Source organism: Chrysochloris asiatica, unplaced genomic scaffold (genome assembly GCF_000296735.1).
Source record: "Chrysochloris asiatica unplaced genomic scaffold, ChrAsi1.0 scaffold00231, whole genome shotgun sequence".
Taxonomy (NCBI): domain Eukaryota; kingdom Metazoa; phylum Chordata; class Mammalia; order Afrosoricida; family Chrysochloridae; genus Chrysochloris; species Chrysochloris asiatica.
In genome coordinates, this window is record NW_006408749.1 from 2117930 (window position 1) to 2142569 (window position 24640).

The 24640-nt window shown below is 41.7% G+C and overlaps 1 pseudogene; it reads left to right on the forward strand.

The window, feature by feature from the left end:
- LOC102820593 overlaps positions 1-15870 on the forward strand; it is a 66011-nt pseudogene extending 50141 nt beyond the window's left edge.
- Positions 15871-24640: the final 8770 nt, after the last annotated feature.

The window sequence follows — 24640 nt, forward strand, 5'->3', positions numbered from 1 at the left end:
TGGCAGCTGCACCCTGAGGCACCACTACCCACAGAGGTGTAGCTCTGGCCTCCCTAGCTAACTTAGCTGCCAGAATGAGCAACTGCCAAGAGAAATTTGCTTTTTCCTTCCCCCAAACAGCAGGTGAGAACTTTGAGAACCACAAGTTGGAGGCAATCTGTTTGACACAAGTAGGAGTCTTGGTGTGGCGCTGTAGGATAAGCACTGGACCGCAAGATCGGTTTGAACTGCAAGGTCGGCGTTTCAAACTCACCAGCTGCTCCTCATAAACCCTATACAGGGTGGCTGTCAGTCGCAACCGACAACAACAGCAGCATAGGAGTAAGAGGCTGAGGCTGACTTACCTGTTGTTGTTGTTGTTGTTGTTGTTATGTGCCGTGGAATCGATTCCGACTCACAGCGACTCGGGTTTCCGAGGCTGTAAATCTTTACCGGAACAGAAACCTCATCTTTCTCCCGCGGAATAGCTGGTAGTTTCGAACTGCTTACCTTGCGGTTCACAGCCCGATTCGTAGCTGGGGATTGGGGTTTGGTCCTGAAGGGCTAGAGCAAGTTCAGACATTCCTCCCGAGACAAACTGTACCACAAAACCCAGAGGGACAATCAAATTAGGTTCCATTGGGGGGGGGGGGTAAAAATAAGGATGTAATGCTAGAACCACTGGTGTCCCTGAGTAATGCAAATGGATAAAGCACTTAGCTGCTAACCTAATCTTTAGGTTCGAGTCTACCTAAAGATGCTTTGGATGAAAGGTGTGGTGATCTACTCCTAAAATAACAGTCATTGAAATCACTATAAAGTCAACTTGATGACAGATGGTCCAAAAACAACAACAACAACAAAACTGGGAAGATTAACTCCCAAAGCCAAGTCTAAAGTGCAGAGGCTATGCAAGAGGTATATAGCTAGATCAAGGGAGATAGGAACAGAGAAGTCTGCAGGGGGATAATCATCCTATTCAGAGATGGGTGTTGATGGCTTGCCATGGCAAGGCAACAGGTATATACCATACGGGCAGGACCATCTGATCTTAAAGCTTTAACATGAGGAAGTCTAGGGATACAAGAAAGCATCAAGAAGGTATCTAAATTGCTGTGACTGGGGCTGGGGACGGGTTCGGGACAGAGGACACCAAGAGCAGTAATGTGTGATTTAATTCAGTAGGTTTGTGGTCTGATGTCAAGTTTTTCTTCATATAATCCAGCTTCTCAGATTATTTGTCCAGCATACAGATTGGGCAAATATAGTGAAAGAATACAACCACACAACCCTGGCACACAAATTCCCTGATTTTAAACCATTCAGTGTCCCCTTCTTCTGTTCAAATGACTGCCTCTTGGTCTATGCACAGGTTCCTCATGAGCACAATTGTTTGTTGTTTTGGAATATTAATTCTCCACAATGTTGTCCCTAGGCTGTCATGAGCCACACAATCATAAGCCTTTGTGTAGTCAATAAAGCACAGGTAAACATCTTTCTCGTATTCTCTGTTTTAAGTCAAGATCCATCTTACATCAGCAATGATGCCCCTTGATTCACGTCCACATCTGAATCCAGCCTGAACCTCTGGCAGATTCCCGACTATGTACTGCTTCAGCAAAATTTTACCTGCATATGATAATAATGATATTTTCCTATGATTTCCACATTCTATTGGGTCACTACTTTTTGGAATGGGCACAAATATGGATTTCTTCCGATCAGTTGGCCAGGTAGCTGTCTTCCAAATTTCTTGGCATGGAGAAGTGAGTACCTCCAGTGCTGCCTCAGTCTGTTGAAAGATTTCAATTTGTATTCCATCAATTCCCAGAGTCTTATTTTTTGCCAATGCCTTCAGTATACCTTGGACTCCTTACTTCAGTACCATTGACCATATACTACCTTTTGAAATGGTTGAACATTGGTCATTTATTTTTGCTACAGTGACTCTGTGTACCTCTTCCATCTTCCTTTGATGTTTTCTGTGTCGCATGATTCAATATTTTGCTTGAAGTTTTTCCAATTTCTTTCATCTTGAGAAATGCTGAGCATGTTCTTCCTTTTTGGTTTTCTAACTACAGATCTTTGCACATTTCATAATAATATTTGAGTTTGTCTTCTTGAGCTGCCCTTTGAAGTTTTCTGTTCAGTTCTTTTACCTCCTCATTTTTTTCATTTGCTTTAGCATCTCTATGCTGGACAGCAAGTTTCAGAGTCTCTTCTGATACCCATTTTGGTGTTTTCCTTTCTTTCTTGTCTTCTCCTTCTTTTTAAGCTTTTACTGTGAATTGAGTGACAGTGTACATGGGAGAACATCGGTTTTGCACTCATCCTATTGTATTTTGTTTCATTGCAATGAGTACAATACCCTCCATGCATTATCATTTAACAGTATTTGCTTCTATTCCCTCTGGGTATTTTTTTTCCTTGGGGGAGGGGAGTTGATGTACACAAAAACACCCTGAAATGTATAATCATTTAAACAACCAAAGGGCACATTCTGCAAGCCTGCCTCCTGGCTACCAACACACATTCTTTCTCTTTCCATGAGTCTAACGTCCTCAGATGCTCTTTCCATGCCATCATCTCTGCCTCTATCTCTGGTGTCAATACTTCTCTGGTTAGGGTCCCATATTCCACTTATGCTCTTCTCCCTTGATGGTCCTAGGGAGTACCTGGAATGTAAGATTAACTACTCTCCCCTTTAAGTTACAAAACTTCTACCTTTACAGTTGTGACAGTCACAATTAGTCATGATAACAATTACTCACTATTGAATTAAAAGAATCCTATCCCCATCGCCTTCTACCACCCCATCTAGACAAAATGAAAAATATTAAATGAGGATTCTACCTTCTCCCGTACAAAACTACCTCACTCTTGAAAACTTGCACCGTCCCCCCATTTTAGGTAGCTGATTTCTAAGTTGCCCATCCCTATTAATCCTGCATACTGAGGGGATATATTAGATCCTTGATGTGAAGACTGTTTCCCTCTCAGTTGGTATTTTGAGCTACTAGATCTGTAAGTATAGGTCAAGTTCAACAAATTGTAGTAATTTACACTTGCTTCCTTTATCAAATTTCTTTATCTTCCTGTAGTTGAGCTTTGGTCATCAAGCCATCGATCGAAGCTATGTCAAATGGCTACTATCTGCAAGTTTGGGTGTTCTTGTGTGTCTCCCCCCATTTCATATTAGCTGGACACTTCACTCTCAGCTTTAGCCCTCCATGACTAGGTTAATGTCCATGGGCTCAGGAGTTTCCAAGTCTCCCCAGATTTCTGACTAACCTGCCTTTCTTTCCTCTTCTCTCTCTCATCAGGAGATCAACAGGAGTCTATGGAACATGGTCGAACACAGCCCATATCTTCATTACTGACTTTCTCCCACTTCCACTCAAATATAGACCATTTTGGTAGCAAACAATCTTACATTCCTGCTTGTGTGTTCCCTTTGAGTTTCAGTCTTGGAGGGGGGATTGTCCTTGCTTGCCTTGATGGCTCCCTGGCAAACATCTTGCTTGTTCTTGTAATAGCCAAACAGATGGTCATTTTTTATTTTGTTTTATCCTGACTGTTTTTCTTTTAGGAAGTATCTTCAGTTCCTCTAGCTGCTCTGGGTTAGTCTGCATGTCCTTACAAGTGGGAATGTCCACCTCAGAAAGTTCTGGATGGGGCTCAGGATTCTACCTAAGGTCCTATACACTACAAGGGCTCCACAAGAAGCCTATTTCACTGGACAAGTTCTAGAATCCCTTTTAGGTATTCCAATCCTTTTAGTTAACCCAATCCAATTCCAATAGGCTGACGACAGTCTTACAAGTTTTCCGTAGTCATGTTTCCTTATATTCCTTTCTATCCCACTCAAGTATCTATTTTACAATAGTAAGTAAGGGAAACCAATATCTATAATAGATAGTCAAGCATCTTAACATTATTTCCCCTCTTTTACCCATTCCTTTCTTGTCTTCTTAATGATCTTTTGCTTTCTTCCTAGCATGATGTTCTTGATGTCATTAATATCACAACTCTTCTGGTCTTTGGTCTTTAGTGTCTAATGTATCAAATCTGTTCTTCAAATGGTCTTGAAATTCAGATGGGGTATGTTCAAGGTCATATTTTGGTTCTCATGGACTTGTTGTCATTTTTCTTCAGCTTCACCCTGAATTTGCACATGAGTATTTGATGGTCTATTCCACAGTCTGCCCCTCATCTTGTTTTGGCTGATAATATGGAGCTTTGCCACTGTCTCTTTCCACACGTGTAGTCAATTTGATTTCTGTGTATTCCATGTGGTGAATTCTATGTGTATGTTGTTGTTGTTGTTGTTAAGTACCGTGAAGTCGGTTCCGACTCATGGTAACCCTGCACAGGGCTTCCGAGGTTGTAAATCTTTACGGAGCATAGTTATTTTAAAAAGGTACTTGTAATGAACAAATCATTGGTCTTGCAAAATTCTATCATGCAGTCTCCAGCATCATTTCTATCACCAAGGCCACATTTTCCAGCCACTGATGCTTCCTCTTTGTTTCCAACCTTTGCATTCCAATCACCAGTGATTATCAATACATCTTGATTGCATGTTTGATCAATTTCAGACTGAAGAAGTTGGTAGAATTCTTCAATTTCATACCACTGGATTTAGTGGTTGATGTGTAAATTTGAATAATAGTGGTATTAACTGGTCTTCCTTGTAGGTGTATGGATATTATCCTATCACAGACAGCATTATACTTCGTGACAGATCTTGAAATGTTCTTTTTGATGAATGTGATGCCATTCCTCTTCAATTTTTGTCATTCCTAGTATAGTAAGCCATATGATTGTCAGATTCAAAATGGCTAATACCTATCCACTTTAGCTCACTAATGCCTAGATTGTTGTGTTGTTGCTACGTGCCTTTTAGTCATTTCTGACTCATAGAAACTCTGTGTAGGGTCCTGAGGAGCAGCTGGTGAGTTTGAACTGCCAAGCTTGTAGTTTGAACCAATTTTGTGGTCTAGTGTTTATCCTAATGCACTACACCAGGGTTCCTAGGATATTGATGTTTGTGTATTCCATTTCATTTTTGACAGCTTCCAATTTTCCTAGTTTCACACTTCCTACATTCCATGTTCTAATTATTAATGGATGTTTACAGCTATTTCTTCTCATTTTGAGTTGTGCCCCATCAGCCAGTGAAAGTCCTGAAAGTGCTACTCCATTAATGTCATCACGGTCAACTCTACTTTGAGGACGCAGCTCTTCCCCAGTCATATTTTGAGTGCTTTCCAACCTGAAGGGTGCATCTTCTAACACTATACCTGACAATATTCTGGTGCTCTTCATCATGTTTCAGTATTCAATATTGTGGTGCTACCTGAAAGTGCTCCACTGCTATTCATAAGGCTTCCTATGACTAAATAGTCAGAAGCTGTCAGTCTCTCCTTCTTCCCACTCTGTCTTCGTCTGGAAGCTTAGCAGAAACTATCCACCATGAGTGACCCTGTTGGTATTTAAGATGCAAGTGGCCTTGCTTCCAGAATCACAGCAACATGCAAGCTACCACAGTAAGACAAACTGACAGATGAGTAGTAGTTGCTAATAATAAAATAGAAAATATAAAGCGTTGCATGCACTAAAAGTAAGAATTATTTGTATGAAACTTTGTTCATTTATGTTTCTGCATACTTATATAAGTTGGTTATGGATTTTTAATATACAATGTATTTTTACTGTGAGTCACACTCAAAAAAGTTTAAAATTCACTGTCACAGAGGGCTTTGTCATCCATCCTAATGCATTTGGACAGTTTCCCGTAGGCCATAGCAAGCTATTGAAACACTTTAAGTAGGGTAATGACATGATCTAATTTGTGTTTCATCAAAAACTTTAACCATCTTAAATCAAATTAACCATGGAAAAGGTGTTGGAATCAAATTAAGCACAGATTGGCAGCTGATCTTTTAAAAATTCAATGTTCAAGCTAATTTAATTTATGTCTCACAAGGAAGACACTTCAAATTGTCCACATTTATTTGACAATTTTCAGGGGAGTATATCATATGTTGGGATTTTGTTAGGCACTGAAGATACAATACAATGGTGAACAAAAATAAACAGTAGTCTTATCTTGATGGAGTTGAATCTAGTGAAGGAGAAAGATTGTAAGAAAAATTCTCTCATGGGTATGATAAGGTAATTGTTACAGGTTTGTGTGAGAGAGAATAGGGAATTTTGGGTACAGGAGAGAATCATGCCCCCCCCCCAAAAAAAAACCAGAGAAATAGCTAATTAAATATTGGCAAAGGTCATAATGTACGTTTTCCAAAGATATACAAATGGTCAATGTTGTTGTTATTAAGTGCCATCAAGTCAGTTGACTCATAGCAACCCTGTATAGGGCTTCTGAGAAGTGGCAGATGGGATTGAACCACCGACGTTGTGGTTAATAGCTTAGTACTTATCCTATAGCATCACACCAGGACTCCAAATGGTCAATAATTGCTTGAAAAGATGCTTAATATCATTAGTTGTTAAAACCAAAATACTGATTGCTGATGAATCAATTCTAACTCCTGACAACCACGTTTGTTTCAGAGTGGAACAGTACTTCATGGAGTCCTGGTGTATCGCTGTGGATTAATGCGCTGGACTGCAAAGTTGGTTTGAACCACAAGGTCACCAGCTAGTCCTTGGAATCCCTATACAAGGTTGCTATGGATCAGAACCAACTTGACAGCACTTAATAACAACAAATCTTTTAGAAAATGGGCTTGACTAGTCTTTCACCCACTGAATGGCTGATGGATTCAAACCCCTGACTTCTATGTTCTCAGGCAGACACTTAGCACACTGAGCCACCAGGGCTCCTTATTATTCATTGTTGTTGTTGTTGTTAAGTGCCATGAAGTTGGCTCCGCCTCATAGCAACCCTGTATAGGATTTCTGAGAGCAATGCTTAAAAACACACAATGAGATACAACTTCACATTAACTCTGATGGGTGTACTTAAAACAACAACAGAAAGTATGTGTTGGCGAGGATGTGGGGAACTTGGAACCCTTATGCATTGCTGGTGTGGCACTGTAAGATCAGCATTGGACTATGAACCACAAAGCCCATAGTTCAAACCCACTAGCTGCTCCTTGGAAATCCTATACAGGGTCGCTATGAATTGGAACTGATTTGAGGGCAGTTAACGACAACAACACATTGCTGGTAGAAATGTAAAACGGTGCTACTGTGGACAAGTTTGGTGGTCCCTCGAAAAAGTTAAATATAGAATTTCCATGTTGTTGTTGTTAAGTGCTGTTGAGTCGGCTCTGACTTGTAGTGACCCTGTATATGGTTTCCTAGGAGCAGCTGGTAGGTTTGAACCACCGATTTTGTTATGAGTAGTCTAGTGCTTATCCTACAGTGCCACACAAGGACTCCAAGATAAACACTTGTTGTTGCTATTCAGTGCCATCGAGTCAGTTCTGATCCACAGTGACCCTGTATAGGGTTTCCGAGGAGCAGCTGGTGAGCTTGAACCACCGACCTTGCAGTTCAAATGGCTTTGCAGTCTGGCACATTAACCCACAGCGCCGCACCAGGACTCCTATGAATCAGCAATTCCACTTCTATGTATATACCCAACAGGAGTTTCTAGGTGGTATAGATGGTTAAGCACTCGAATGCTTACCAAAAGGTTGGTAGTTCAAACCTGTCTAGCCAGAGGTGCCATGGAAGAAAAGTTTGGCAATCTGCTTCTGAAAGATCACAATCTTTTTTTAAAAAAAATCTTATGAAATGCAATTCAGGTAGACTTAAAAATAGGTCTTAAAAGACTTTAAAAAAGATCTTAAAAACAGGTCTTCATAGAAATATATGTACATAAATAGCCAAAATGTAGAAGCAACCCAAATATCCATCAATCAATAAATTTATAAACAAAATGGTGTATACAAACCAAATGTCGTGTGTCTATATAATGGAATATTACTCATTCATAAAGAGAAATGAAGTTCTGCTACATGCCAGAACATGGATGGTCCTTAAAAACATTATGTTGAGTGAAATACATTATACACAAAAGGTCACAATTACATGAAATATCTAAAATAGGCAAATCCATAGAGACAGAAGCGATTACTGACTGGTAACCAGAAGCGGGGAGAAAAGAGGGTAAGGAGTGATTGCTTAATGGGTTACAGTATAGTGAATTGCTTTAGTCTAGGGAGCATGGTGACTCCGTATAATAAGTAGTGGACTGTAAACCACAAAGTTGATGGTTCGAGCCCTTCAGGCACTCCTTGGGAGAACGATGAGGCTTTCTGCTCCCACAAAGATTTAAAGTCTATACTTGGTTGCTCTGAGCCAGAAGCGACTCCACGGTACTTAACAACACAATAAACTATAATCTAAGGACTCCTTGTGGGGCTGTAGTATAAATCACTAGACAGCTAACCGCAATGTTGGCATTTCAAACCTACCAGCCACTCCTCAGGAGAAAGATAAGGCTTTCTGCTCCCATGAAGATTACAGCCTTGGGGACCCTACATAGGAGCACTATGAATCAAACTATGCAAATAAAGTGCTTGTGGCCCACCAAGGAGATTGGCTAGCTTAATAATGATACAAATAAAGTACAGACATGGCATCTTATATGTTTGGGTGGGATCATGAAAATAAGGTGTATGGAACTCTCACAAAGAGATTAGTCCTTTTTGTCATCCCACAAGGCTTAAAAGAGAGCAAATTCCAAAGCAGAGGGGAGATTTCACTATCGCCACAATCGGTGATATGAGACAAATTGTGTATGAGTTGTTGAATGTAAAACTGTTAATCTGCTCTGTAAATCTTCACCAAATGCACAATAAAAAGTTTTTTTAAAAAAGACTTTCCAAACAAACAAACAAAAAAATGAGTAAAAGACTTGCAAGCAGAGATGGGGGGAAAAAAGAATGTAGTGCTATAGAATTATAGAAAGCTTTATTAAACAAAACCAATTTTTTGTTAAAGAATCAAGCTAGATAACTGGTAAGAGCTGAGAGATTTACATGACTTAGTTCATTTGATCCTCATAACAACATTATGAAAGAGGCACAATTATTATCATCATTACCATTTTACAGAAGGAAATGAGTGTCACAAGGCTAATGAATGAAAGAGCCAGGATTCAAACGGTGGTCTAATAGATCCCCAAACTTCTGTGCTTACCCATCAAGCTATACAATCCCAGTCACCCGTGTACATGAAGTCCCTGACTTAAGATGATTAGAGTTATGAGATCCACACTTAAGATCATTCTTTGGGTTTTTTTTTTTACATCTTATCTTTAGTAATACATAATATGTAATACATACAATATATATCAATATATATTGCATTTATATATATGATTTATTATATATAACTTATATATAATAAATTATCTATAAACATGTATATATATGATTTGTTGATGGTGGCATGCTCATGCCAACCCATAGAGACAAATAAAGATTGAATGTATAAAGATGTTGATAAGAAAAGGCAACAATAATGGGATAATGGAAACAAACAAAAAAGAGGTATTTAACTTAAGTCATGATAGTGTTTGTTACCAGAGTCGCTCTGAAGGAGTTGCCAATGCCACGTGGGTTGTAACAAGAGATGGACTTTATTGTGCTATCACGTGGCTCACTGGATTCGTGTCCAGAGGCTGAGCTCCATCTTCCCTGTGTGAGGATATTTTCTAGGGAATAGGGGTATATACATGAGTTCATTTGGGATTGGTTAGTGGGGGCCAACAGCTTCACAGGGCTACCTGGGATTGGTTGGTTCAAACATATGATGGGGAAGCATTCAAGCGAGCAGTTACAGAAGCAGAAGCAGGTAAACATTAGCTCGGGGCTCTGTTCCCTCCCAGAGGTGGGTCAGGAACAGGAGATTAGCCTTATTTCCTAGAATGTGAACTTTGCTCCAGGAATGAGCTATGAGCCTAGGGGACATGGGGGGCGGCAGTGCCTATTTCCGCAGGCCTGTCTGCCTCATTCCCCCCTTTGAGGCCCATGTAGCTAGATAGCGAACTAGTGGGTCTTACTTTCTGGATGATGTTTTTTAGGTCAGTGGGCACGGGCATATGCGGGAAGTAGTTTTCTTTTCTACCTTGCTTCAACTATGCTTTTCAGTATTTTGATAGTCAGTAGAAGGAGGCATGGGATGAGCAGACATCCCCCTATGATGATCAGCAATCTTCCCACCAGAGTTTTGAATCCTCTGAGAACCTGCCTGCCCATAATGATTCTGGACTCCATCCGTGTCAAGTTCGCACAGGAACATGAGTTAGTTTTTGGATTTTTTTCACAATGTTCTCAATGGCTCATCCTTGATCATCTATCTGTAAGCAAAAGTTTATCAGGTTAAAATTTCCACACACACACACCCTTTCTTGAGCCAATAAATAGTCTAGGGCTAGCCTGTTTTGATAAACAACATTTCTGAGTTGAGTTTGTTGCTGAGTTAAGAGGGTTAAGCCTCTGCCAGTTTCGTTAGTTATAGGTTCAGTTACCTAGGAGGGTGCCCTCACATTTATACTAACTATAGAAGAGTAGTGTGGTGGGTACTGTTTGGCCCACCTTGGTGGTATGGGTGCATAGATTACACAGATTGTCTTCTTTCCCATATCCTAAAGTCTAATTAAGGTGAGTCCCATGGCGGATGTCCTCATACTTGGGCCGTGCATAGATCAGCCAGCTCCCAGTTTGTGGCTGAAGCAGGGCAGGTCGTATGTCTCAATGTTACCTTGCAAAGGTTGGTAGAGTCACTTTCAGTTTCCCATGGAGATGAGGCTTTCTTTAATCTGCTGTGGTGAATTCAGGTGGGAACTCCTACCTTGGCTGCTGTGGGGTGGTCAGGATGACAGTCAGCTGTCTTTTCACTTGGGTTTCAGTGGGGTCAAATTCCAGTCCCTCACCCACACCAGGTCACCTGAATTTGGGATTATTTCTTGGGATAATTTCTCGTTCCAGTCCTTGGTAATTTTTGCAGATGCTTCTGGATGCCCTCCAGAAAGAAAAAAAAAATCAGCTACATTTATTACACTCTAAGCTAACTAGACCCAAATATTTTCATCCCGTTGAAAGGAATAATGTCTTGCGATAGTCTCATTGTAAAGAGCAGGAGATAAATTATTTTAAGGGGCATCTTCTTATCTTAAGTTGGATTTCTCCAGTTGTTTCTGATGTCCAGGTGGTCCTGTTGACTGACGGGTAAGACTTGATTCTGGTATGGTGGCAGGCTAACTTAATAGCTGATGGGGTGACTAGAAGGACTTCCCAGGTCCAGTCCACCATTTTTCTAACTGGTTTTTGGGTCTGTCTGTCCATGTTCTGAGCAGAACATGAGCTCCAGGCTGGAAGGGGTCAGGTTACCTATAGGGAAGGAAGTAGACTTGGGAAAAGCAATTTTACGAATAATAGAAAGTGTGTGGTGGAGGTGCTGCACATACCGCTGCACCTTTAAATCTTGGCTGAGGTCAGGTAGAGAAAGGGTTGAAGGAAGCTCCCTGGGAAGGTTTACTATATACAACTTTATAAGGGCTCAATTTAAGCCCGCTTCTGGGGGCAACCTGAATTCGAAACAGGGCTATGGCAACACCTGGTCCCAATATAGATAAATTTCCTGACAGTTTGCCATTTGTTTCTTTAGAGTATGGTTCATTTTCTCAGATCTCTATGTTACAATGCAATCTCCAATTCATCTGTAGGTGTTTGCTGCTCCATTGTCACTTTGGACACTTTTTTTTGGAAGTCCAAACTTGGAGATAATCTCCTTCAAGAGGATTTTCACTATTTCTGAAGTTCTTAGTTCTGGTGGGGAAAAACCTCTACTCAACCAGAAAAGGTGTCTACAAAAACAAAACCAGCAAATATTTAATTCCCCCACTTGGGGGCATCTGCATGGAAATCAACCTGTTAATTTTCAAGGGGTTGTTTACCTTGATATTGGTGCCTGATATGGGTGCAGATAGCCTGTTTGGGGATTGTTCTTGAGGTAGAGTTAACATCCTGAATGATTTTGTTGAAAATGTCTTGCCCTAGAGCCAGGGCCTAATGAACCAAGCCAGGGCCTCTTTCCTGTAGTGGGTTACTTCATGGACTCATTTAAAAGGAGCAGGGCCTAGTTTTCACAGGATCAGAACCATTCTATTGTCATTGACTTTTTAACTTTTAACTTCTCAGAACCAGAACAATTCTATTGTTATTCACTTTTCATCCTTTAACCTCTCTGAAATTCTTCTGCCTCAGTTCTACTCAAGCCCTCTGGGTACACATTCACAATCTTTCTTGTCAACATTTCTAATGCCCTTGTCAGTGTAATCAGTTAAGCTTTTTGAGCTGAGGTCCCTGGCAGGAGGCTATTGCCTCCACCTGATCTTGTAAGATTACTATTACACACCCTGCTGCTATCCGAGTCCCTTTTTTTATGCAATTAACTTTTGTTCACAAACAACGTCTAGTCCACCAAATATAGGCAAGTAGGTCAGGTTGGCTGGAAAACACTTGGCCAATGATTTCTATACCATCATGGTTCAGTCCTTCAGTTGCCACATCAAGGAGGAGTACGGCAGGTTTAGTCGCCCCATAATTTACAGGGTAATATTCGGATTGTCCAGTAAAATAACCTGGTCTTGCCTATCTGTCCTGTCGTGAGCCATAGGCCTCTCTTTCTGCAGCAGGAAGACGACTTGATGGGGATGGTGACAAGCTGGCCAGAGTGAATTTCTTGGCCTCTTTCCTGAGAGGATATTGGTTTCTGTGGGATGGTCAGCTTCCAGGCTTCAATCAGACCTTAATGGGGTATGCTTATTGGCTCTCCCCAGAGTTCCACTAGTCCACAGGAGAGGTTTTACCTGATAGTCTATCTCCTCAGGCCAATGTGACTGGTTTCCAGAGTTTGAATCAGTAATTGCCAGGCATGATCATGAGGAACCTCCATCTGCAGACTTTGGGTTTCAGGAAGCTGTTTGAACATGTAATTTTGGAAACAGGTCCTGGCCCCGTAAGAGGGCAGGGCATTTATTTTCTTTTCCCGAATGAAACACTCTAGGGGTTTCAGGAAGAACTGGTCCTCAAGCCTCCCTGAGATCTCAGTTACCATTACTGAATAAGTAGCCCCAGTGTCCACCAAAAATTCACAGTCTGTTCCCCACTGTTATTTTCAGTCAAGGTTCCTGATGGGGGGAGGTGGCAATAGGGGTGGCAGAGGTTGATGCCAAATCATGTTGGGCCCCCTATCCCCCAGGTCACTGTCAGTCTTCTACAGACAATGAAGCTTGTTCAACCATTTGTTGAGTTGGATGGAGGATGGCTTTTTCTGTCAGATCCTCCCCTGAGATTTGAGTATTCATTTTTCCGGTGTCCATGTTTTTGCAAAAGAACGTGGGTCCTTGTTTAAGGCCTCTTTCCTTTTAGGGGTCCTCCCTGGAACCCCACAGGCTTACCTCTAGTGGTCTTTAGGAAGATAGTAATGGCCTGAGACTTCTCGTGCTCTCAGCTGTTAAATACCTTGAAGGTGATGTCCACCAGTTGGGATGGATTCATGCCAATTGCCCTGTGGAATTTCTTTCTAATATCCAGGGTGCTTTGGGAGATAAAACTCATGTTAACCGTTTGGATATTTACTGAGTTCTCAGGATCAAGGTCTACGTACTTACAGTTAGCCTAGTAGATTTATTCAAAGAATTCAGAGAGGTCCTCAGTTGGCTTCTGCTAAACTGCCTGTACCATGTTTAAGTTCTTTTGTTTAGGAACTCCCTTTTTTAGACCTCTGAGAATGCACCTTTTATAGTGCTCCAGCTGTGGTAGGCCCATTTAGATTCCAATCTGTGTCAGCTAGAGGAATTGCCTTGACTGGGGCAAGGGTCCAGGTTTTTCTCCATGGATGTGTGCTGCTTTGTCCCATGCCTTATCGCAGACCAGCCTTCTTTGGTCGCTGGTGAGGAGCATGGTCAACAGAGCCTGAATAGCTGCCCAATTAGGATGATGGGTAGCAAAAACAGTGGTTAGGTTATTAATTCTGTCATTTTGGTTGGGTCATCCTGGTATGGCACTGTGGGTCATTGTGCTGGACCACAAAATCCATCTGAACTACAATGTCAGTAGTTCAAGTACACCAGTGGCTCCTCAGAAACCCCATACAGGGTCACCATGAGTCAGAACTGACCCGATGGCACTTAACAACATCTCATTAGGAAGCATTTGAATTTTTCTTATTTAACAAGTCCAGCCAAGATAGAGAAAGGAGTATGTGCCCAGTAATATCCTGCAGGTTGCTCTTTTGTATTCAATTCTATGGGCATCTGCAGAGGGGGTATTGCCCTGCCTCTGTTTCTGGTAGCCTTCTACCAAAATGGGTCCCTTAAAGGGTATGGTATAGAGAAATCACTTCCAAACTGCTTTCCTCAGCAGCTGAATATGGCCAGGCAGGTTTACCAGGTCAAGTTATAGTTTTCCCTAATGGCAGCTGCTGGTATACCAGGAGTTGAATGCTACAATCAAAAGCAAGGACCTCTTGTAGAGTTGTTGTTGTTGTTGTTGTTGTTGTTGTTAAGTGCCGTCGAGTCGATTATGACCCATAGCAACCCTATACAGGGTTTCCGAGGAGCAACTGGTGAGCTTGAACTGCCAACCTTGCAGTTCAAACGGCTTTGCAGTCTGGCGCATTAACCCACAGCGCCACATACGAATTGAGCTGCTAACCTCAAGATCAGTATTTCGAAACTACCAGCCGTCCTGTGGGAGAAAGATGAGGCTTTCTGCTCCGGTAAAGATTTACTGTCTCGGAAACCCTGTACAGGGTCGCTATGAGTCGGAACCGACTCCACGGCACATAACAACAACAACAACCATGCCCCAATGTGCATACCCAGAATAAAGCAAGGGGATCTCAAAAGTGAAGGAGACGGTGAATGCAGGAGACAGGGCCAAAGACGTGGCTGGCCCCCTTGGGGTTTTACCTTTTTCAGTGCTACCTGATGCTTCAGGTAAACCACCGGCCCATGCAATTAGGACTTGGCTGTTCGGCCCTCGCAACCAAAGGGATGGCTGTAGAACTAATTGGAGTCAGGTGTCGATGTAAGGAAACTGGTCTGGGTGACCTGGTTCCCCAGTTACTACTTGCCACACATGTTGTGTTAGAGTTCCCTTCTGTGGGTCAGCCTCCCCCTAAAGCAGGCCAGTCCACCTCACAGAAAGCCCTCAGCTTTCCTAGATGGAGTCTGACTCCATAATTTTGAGTATATCCTTTTTTGAAGTTCCTGAGCATAATTTTTAGAGGTGTTTCTTTCCCCTGTGTACATCCCATGGTGGCGAGTTCACAACAGACAGATGGCGTCCAGACCTTGCTGTTCCTCTTCCAAGGATTTTCAAGCGCCTCTTAGCTTTGCAGAGTTTCGAACCAGGAGTCCACCCAGCCCTAGCAGTGAGGACCATCTCCCTAAGCCATATGAAGTTTACCACCAGCCCTGTGCCAGACACACTCACTCTCACCACACACTCCTGCATATAAGACCTCCCTTTCCAAACTGACTGAGGACCACAGTGGTTTCCCTAGTTGTAGGTACTCGGATGGTGGTCGGAGGTTGATCAGGCCTCCCTTCTCATCATTGACCAGGTCTGACTACCTGTGGGCCCACACCCCTACCAAGGTTCAGAAGTCCAGGATTAGTCATTCCTTCACCCGCTTGGTCCCTTAGGGATGAGGATCTGTGATGGGTCTCTGCCCCAAAGGAGAGGGTCCACACAGCGAGAAATCTTGCAAGCGCACTCAGTAGACAGTCACCCCCAGAATGAGAGTCCGCCTTGGCATCCGTTGCTCCCAGGGCGGCAACAGCTCCATGGCCAGTCCTTCAGGCACAGAGAAGAGAAGATTCCTGGCCCATGACAGAAATGTTACCAGAGTCGCTCTGAAGGAGTTGCCAACACCACACGGGTTGTAACAAAGGAAGGTCTTTATTGTGCTAGCATGTGATTCAGCGGATTCGTATCCAGAGGCTGAGCTCTATCTTCCCCTGTGTGAGGATATTTAGCGTAGTGGTTACGAATCGGGCTGCGAACCACAAGGTGAGACTTTCGAAACTACCAGCCGCTCCGCGGGAGAAAGATGAGGCGTTCTGCTCCCGTAAAGATGTACAGGCTTGGAAACCCTGTGCAGGGTCGCTATGAGTCGGAACCGACTTCACGGCACATGACAACAACAACAGGGGTACATACATGAGTTCATTTGAGATTGGTTAGTGGGGGCCAACAGCTTCACAGGGCTATCTGGGATTGGTTGGCTCAAACATATTGCGGGGAAGCATTCTAGCGAGCAGTTACAGAAGCAGAAGCTGGTAAACGTTAGCTTGGGGCTCTGTTCCCTCCCAGAGGTGGGTCAGGAACAGGAGATTAGCCTGGGTAATCACATGATGCTGAGGTGGTCTGTTGCTTATTTCCTATAAATGTGAACTTTGTTCCGGAATGAGCTATGAGCCTGGGGTCATGGGGACCAGCACCTATTTCCGTAGGCCTGCCGGCCTCAATAGATTCATCAAAACAGAATGGAACCCCATCTTAAATTGAGTACTGCCTGTACTGAACAGAAGGCCTAGCTCTTTGGCTTAGAGAGGAATGTGGGTATTTGACAGGTATCTGATCTCCAGAGAAAGGTTTTCTTTCATTAGTAAAAATACTTCCTTTGATCTGGTTCCAGGATTGATAGATGGGATGAGGCAAGGCAGAAAGGTGGATAATATAGTGGAAGAACAAGGGTTTTTCATAAAGTAGTTGAAAGTCGTGGGTTTTCAGCACCAAAATTCTGGAGGACCAAGAGGAAAACTAGGTATTTATGGTATATTTGCCAGTTTTTACTTTTGGTCTTGGGAAAATATTTGATAGTCATTGTCACAGAAGGCCTTGGAAGCTATGCTAACCCATTTGGACATTTCCCTATAGGCAAAGATGAACTGTTGAAAGATTTCCACAGGAAAGTGGCATGATCTGATTTGTGTTTCATCAAAAGTTGAACCATAGTCAATAAAAATTGGTCACGGAAAATAACTTTTGATGTGCTTTCCCAGATTCTCTTTGGTATAGGCCGTCTAGGGTTATTTGTCATTGCCATGCCCTCACAAGGTAGCTAGAGGCCTGGGTCCTTAATTTCCACATGGTTAAGTTAGCAGTCCTGTGCTAAGGACATGCAGGAGATGTGGAAAGTCAAACTACACTACAGGCACAGTCCCCTCAGCCTGATTGGGTGCTAGTAGGAAGTCACACAAGGTACCCTTGAGCATATGCAGAATAATCATCTCGGGAGCCTAGGCCAGTTGCTGGGACAATAAATGCTTCTTACCTAGATTTTTAAGGGATTTAGCCAGTAACTGGCTATCAGGTCACCAAACGCAAATGTGTCCAGATGAAAACGGAAGTTCTAGATACAAAGGTAGTTAGAGGAGGGGATGAAGGGTAGGAGGGAGTCAGGCAAGAGGAGACTGGTAGAATTGAGAAAAAGGCAAACTTGGAAGAATTGTTCTTTCAGCAACCTTGTATACAGTGCGGATGGTCTTGAGTATGATCCTGCTGGACACATTTAGAATGTTTAAGAGTACAGGCACTGGACTCAAATGAATCTGTGTTTAAATCCTAGCTCTTTCCACTGGTGTGATCTTGGCAAGTCACTCAACCTTAGTGAGCCTCAGTCTTCTCATCTGTAAAATAGGAAAAGTGATAGTAGTCATGGAAGTTTTCAAGAAAAAATAAAGTACATAAAGTGTCTGACTCTTAGTATAAATTCAATAAATATTGACTCTTCCTCTCTTATTCCTCTTACTTCTCTTCTTCTTCATTGTAATTATTATTGCCCTGGCAGGAGTCCAGAGGAAGTTACTTATGTATAATCTTGCAATAAGGGAACTGCAGGTCACAACCAAGAAGATGGTCCAACATCAATTTGCCAGTTTACGTCTAAACCAAGAGACTCCTGGTATGGCTCTGTAGGATTAGCACTGGACTTGTGCTTTGGCTAGTAGCCATACTATCAACATGAACCTTAAACCTTCATTATGGCATTAAGTCTGCGGAGCTCTGGTAGCGTAGTGGTTATGAATCAGGCTGCGAACCACAAGGTCATCAGTTCAAAACCAGCTGTTCTGCCGGAGAAAGATGAGGTGTTCTGCTCCCATAACGATTTATAGCCTCGGAAACCCTGTACAAGGTGGCTGTGAGTCGGAAGCGACTCTGCGGCACACAGTCAGCCAGTCATGACATTAAGTCTAGGTCATTGAGGAGGGCCAATGAAGTACAGAATGGAAAACAAGGTCTCAGCAGATCAGGTGTAGCAAGGAATAAGTGAATACAGGGTGGGTACTTACCAAAGGACATGGAGTCAGAATTTTAGGGTTGATCTCTTCAGATATTTTGAAATTTCCCAAGCAGTGATTCCTGAGTTTCTATGGTGCCTACCCATATAGATACCAAATTTCCCACCATCACTGTTCCCACTTCCTGTGACTAGTACTGACCTTTTGGAATATTAGAAGGTGCCCTAGAGGGCTTTCTGGGAATCCAGCAGCTCCACTAGGACTACACGGATGTCTCTGATGCTAGAAATGAAAAAAAGTAATGAAGGCTAACACTATAGTTGCTATGAAAGAAGATGTTTCCAAAGTAGGAATACACGGAGATGTCATAGATAACTTCTGTCATGATGAAGTAGGTGGATCAGTCATGTGGCTGGTAGGCGGCATAACAGCAGAGAAGTTCTTCTTGCATTGAACTGATTAAACTCTTTGACTCAGTCTGTAGGAGGATGGTACACAGATGGATGAGATTGGGCCAGATGGCTGGGCAGTCCATAGAGGATTTTGTAAGATAACCTTTACAACTCCATTTCATACCTATTTCCCACTCACTCATTACACTCTAATCTTTGCTTTCTGTTCCTTAAACAAAAGCCCTTCCCTGCCACTGGGTCTCTCCACTTGTTTTTCCTTCTGCCAAGAAAGTTCTTTGCATGACTTACTCTTTGTCATCCTCAGATAAGTCTTTTCTGATCACTTTGTATAGAATTCATTTCCAATTAATTATGTATTCTCATATCACTCCATTAATTTCCCTGGTGAAAATTTTCAACATGTACAGATTTTTTCCTTTCTTTCTTCTTTTCTGACTTCCTCCTTTCCTTTCACTATGTCTTTACCTGTTTATTATCTCTCCCTCCTAGACTATAAGCAACCATACAGGCAACACCTTGTGGATTTCTTTCAACACTGTTCACAGCACTAATAATGCTATATACTTAATAAATATTTGATGAGTGAGAGAATGAATGTCTTCTATGGATAAGGATCAAAGTTAGGATATAATATGACCTTTTTTGTTAGAATATCCACCACCATGATGAGGATGGTTCTGTGACTGTGGAAAGAGACAGAGGTTAGAAATGAACTAGAATATGATGGTCTTCCCAGAGCATTTACATGTCAGAAGTGAGAAAATCTAACTTTTGGGTTACCTGGACCTATCTTTGACCTGGACACAGTTGGTGGTTTCATATCAAATGCAAGATTGTCCAAAGGCTTTAGGATGAGCCACAATGGACACAGACACAGGTAAGTAAAGAAGTATTGCTATTAAATAATTGTGGTTGTTAGAAGCTGGCAAGTCACTTCTAACTCATAACAACCCCATGTACAACAGAATGAAACACCACCTGGTCCTTCACCATCCTCACAATTGTCATGTTTGAACCCATTGTTGCTATAACTGTGTCAAGCCATCTTCTTGAGGATCTTCCTCTTGTTCAGGTACTCTCCACTTTATATAGCATGATGTCTTTCTCCAGGGACTGATCCCACATGTTATAACATGTCAGAAGTATGAGAGACAAAGTTTTGCCATTCTGCCTTCTAAGAAGCATTTTGATTGTACTTATTCCTACACAGACGTCTTCATTATTCTGGCAATCCATGATACTTTCAGTATCCTTTTCCAACACCATAATTCAAATGCATTGATTCTTCTGATGTCTTCTTTATTCATTTGTCCGACTTTCACATGCATATGAAGCAATTGAAAATACTAAGTCTTGGGTCAGGCTCACCTTAGTCCTCAATCTTTGCTCTTTAACACTTCAAAGGGATCTATTATAACAGATTTGCCTAAGGCAATATGACCTTTGATTTCTTGACAGCTGCTTCCATAAATTTTTATTGTGAATACAAGCACAATGAAGTCTTTGACAACTTCAATCTTTTCTCCATTTATCAAGTTGTTATTTATTGGTCCAGTGGTGAGGATTTTTGTGTTCTTTACATGGAGGAGCAGTCCTTACTGAAGGCAGTAGTCTTTTATCTTTATCAGTATTTTAAATTCTCTTTGCTCCAACAAGCAAGATTGTATCTGCATATCACAAGTTGTTAATGAATCTTTCTCCAATCCCGATGCCATGCTCCTCTTCATATAACCAGAATCTCAGATTATTTGCTCAATATATAGATTGAATACGTATGGTGAAAGGATACAACATTGGTGCACACCTTGCCTGATTTTAAACTATAAAGTATACCCTTGTTTTGTTCAAACAACTGCCTCTTGGTCTGTATACAGGTTTTTCATAAGCTCAGCTAAATGTTTTGGAATACCCATTCTCTGGAATGTTATCCAATCACCAGTAATTATCAGTACATCTTGATTGTATGTTTGATCAATTTCACACTGTAGAATTCCTCAGTTTTATCATCACTTGCTTTAGTGATTGGTGTGTAAATTTGATCAATAGTGGTATTAACTGGTTCTCCATGCAGACAAATGGATATTATCCTATCACAGACAGCCCTGTACTTCAAGATCTTGAAATGTTCTTTTTAATGATGAAAGTGACACCATTCCTCATGAATTTGTCATTCCAGGCATAGTAAATCATATGATTTTCAGATTGATAGAATCCCTCATCCACATGCATAATAAAATGGCTGTTTGTCACACTTTCTCTCTCCCTACCGGAACTTCCTCTCTTCCTACTGGAACTTCCTCTCTCCCTAATGGCTCACCATCCCTAGTCAACCTATCACCTACCTCCACTAATCTCAACCCCTCCCTCCTCTTCGACCAGCATAAAAATCCTTCTCCAGGCAATACCTTTCTCTCTTTGCTTCCTACCTCCAATAAAGTCTTACACACGTGGATGTTTGTGTTTCGGCTCATTCCATTTCACACAGATTCAAAATGGCCAATACCAGTCATTTCAGCTCACAGGTGCATAGAATATTAATCTTTATGCACTCCATTTCATTTTTGACAACTTCCAGTTTTCACAGTTTCATACTTCTTACATTTTATTTTCTGGTTATTAGTGGATGCTTAAAGCTGTTTCTCCTCATTTGGAGCTTTGCCCCATCAGCAAATGAAGGTCCCCAAAGCTTTACTCCATTCAAGTCATTATGGTCAACTCTACTTTGAGGCATCAGCTCTTTCCCAGTGGTAGTTTGAGGTGCTCATTTTCCAACCTGAGGTGCTCATTTTCCGACACTATCTCTGACAATATTCTACTGTTATTCATAATATTTTTGATAGCATGGATCTACCAACCTAAACAAAATGGTGTCAGTTCAGTCATTAGGTCTCAAATGAGGACCTGCGAATGAGGAAGTTTAAAAATTAGCTGAGATGATCTCATGGGCCTAGAAGGACAACAGGATAAGGAGAATAGGGCATGCTTAAACCCACCCAGTTGCTGGAGAAGGATATCATGTTTGGTAAGGTGGAGGGTCAGAGAAAAAGAGGAAGACTCCCAGTGAGATAGAATGGCAAAGTGGCAGCATCAATGGGCTCAAGCGTGGCAACAATTGTGAGGTTGGCTCAGGATGGGGCAGTGTTTCATTCTGTTGTGTATAGATAGGGTTGCTGTGAGTCAGTACCAACTCGATGGCACCTAACAACAACAACAAACACTCATAGCAATACCAGGACAGAGAAATGATATACAAATGGTCAGCAGTACCTAATGAACTTCAGTCTTCTATGGACATCCTTGATTAATGCAATGGGTCACCATTTTTGCATAGTTGGCATCTTAGCCAGACAGGATTTGGTTCATGAATTTCCCCTCTGTACTTATGAATCTCCACTTTTCAGTGTGAGATTAGGGGTAATGTTATTGCAGGCAGTTCCAGACCTGCCAGACCATGATTTTGCTTTGTTTTTGATAGTAGGTCAGAAAATAAAATATCATTCAGGCAGAGAACAGATTGTCTTTTCAGGATGTTTTATGAGATGTTAATAATTTAAATAGTAATGGCTAACATTTATTAAGGAGTTCTGGTGTGGCACTGCAGGTTAATGCGCTGGACTGCAAGGTTGGTTTGAACTGCAAGGTTGGCAGATCACTCCTTAGAAGCCCTATACAGGGTTCATACCAATTCCATGGCACTCAACAACAACAACAATAGTTTATTTTAAAAACCCTGTCTGCACAGTGGTTTAAGCCTTGGACTGCTAACTGAAAGGTTGACAATTCAAACCCATGAGCAGTCTGCTTCTGTAAATATTTAGTCTTGGAACCCCTATGGAGTAGTTCTACAATATAGAGTCAGAATAGGTTTGATGGCAACAGGTTTGTTGTTAACGTTTATTGAGCACTTATTATGTCCTATTCTTATGCCTGTAGCAGTTCTTAGAAAACTGAGTCATACAAAGGCTAAGTAATTTACCTACAGGTAGTAATTTACTACAGGTAGTAAGCTGGAATTTGAATCAAGGTAGTTTAACTACAGACTCCTGGTATGACATTGCAGGATCAGCACTGGATTGCAAACCACAAGGTTGGTTCAAACCAACCAACTGCTCTTCAAAAACTCTATACAGGGTCACTATGAGTTGGAACCTACTGTACTTGCTATTCCTTCTGCTTGAAAAAATTTTCCCCAGATCATCACAGAGATGCCTCCTCCTATTCATTTAGATCTCAATTTAAATGTCACCTCATCATAGTGACCTTCCCTAACCACTTAATCATAAGCAGCTATCCCTCACATGTTCATTCTATGTCCATCATATGACCACATATTGTTTGTTTTCTAACTTGTTTTTTTTCTACTTCCCACGCCCCTAATCAGAATGAAAACCCTATGAAAGTGGAGATTTCAGACTGTTTTGTTCATATCTATATCACCAGCACCTAAAACAGTAATTGACACATAGAATGAAATAGAGTTTTGTGGACTTAATGGTATTTGTAGGCCATCTCTGATTGGTGAGGCTTTGTGTTGAGGAGGTAGGCTGTGGAGGACCTACTGGACAGGCTCTCCTTCAACGCCTTGATTAGGAGGCAAGAGTTCGCTTGCTCTTGTGTATTCACACCTGTATGGTACAGAGTAGCTGTGTGTTCCCCGGCTGTGTCCCAAGAGGAAAAGGGCAGTGTCACTGTAGCTCTTGTTCCCCTGCTTTGTAAGGGTTGCTTTTTTCCATGATATGAGTTCTCCTACGATTTTCAATTTCAAGCCACCTATATGATATCACTGATCAAGGAGTTGGTAAAAGATATGCAGTTGTTGTTGCTGTTAAATGCTGTTGAGTTGGTTCCGACCCATAGCAACCCTGTATAGGGTTTCTGAGGAGCAACTGGTGAGCTTGAACTGCCAACCTTGCAGTTCAAACAGTTTTCAGTCTGGCGCATTAACCCACAGTACCACACCAGGACTCCAAGATATGTAGTTGTTATTGTTTGTTGTTAAATACCATCAAGTTGGTTACAACCCATAGTGACCCTATATAGGCTTTCTAAGGAGCAGCTGGTGAGCTTGAACCACCAACCTTGAAGTTCAAACGACTTTACAGTCTGATGCATTAGCCCACAGTGCCACACCAGGACTCCAGAAGATTTGTAGTAGTACGCCATTATAAACTATTCCTATCTTATAGATACAATAGCCTAAAGAATCTCAAGAGTAGAGGTGGTGATAAAATGTCCTGAAATAATTAGGAAGTAATGAGTCTTGAGTATTTATTACTTGTGTTTTTTATATAATTTATTTGTCAGTTTATGTGATTTAATGTTTAATGATGGCTTAGTACACAACCAGCTTGCAAGAATTTAAAAACTTTTAACACTTCGCTTTCATGAGTCAATCTCCATGTATGACTGAAGCAGTCCCTTTGGAAAATAGGCACAGCTGCTCTCCCAGTCTCTTGACAGACACTCTGCACAATTATCAATGGGTGATAAGTGCAGGCAGCTGATTTTAGTGTGGATTGGAGGGGGAATGTTGACAGCTACAGTAGAAAATGCAGGTGGACTCTTGTTGACTTCTACCCTTGAGTCTGCCAGTTTTGCAGTTCTGGGGGACTTGGCACCTGTACCCTTGAGATAATCTAAGAACTAAGAAAAAGCATTTCATCCCAGCCCCTAACCAGAACTGAAATTCACTAGCAGACCAGAAATCTCTTGCTCAGAAACAGATACTCCTGAATGGAAGTGTTGAGCATGTATTGGGTCCAGTGAGGGCTACACTCACATATTTGTGTTTGGAAGGATCAGAAAGCAGTCAAGAGCATAAGTTCTAGAGGTAGACTGTCTGGGTCCAGATCTTAACCCTGTTACTTATTGGCAAATTAAACTTTTTGCACATCACCAGTGTCCTCATCTGTAACATAGGGATAAAAGATATACTAGTACCAGT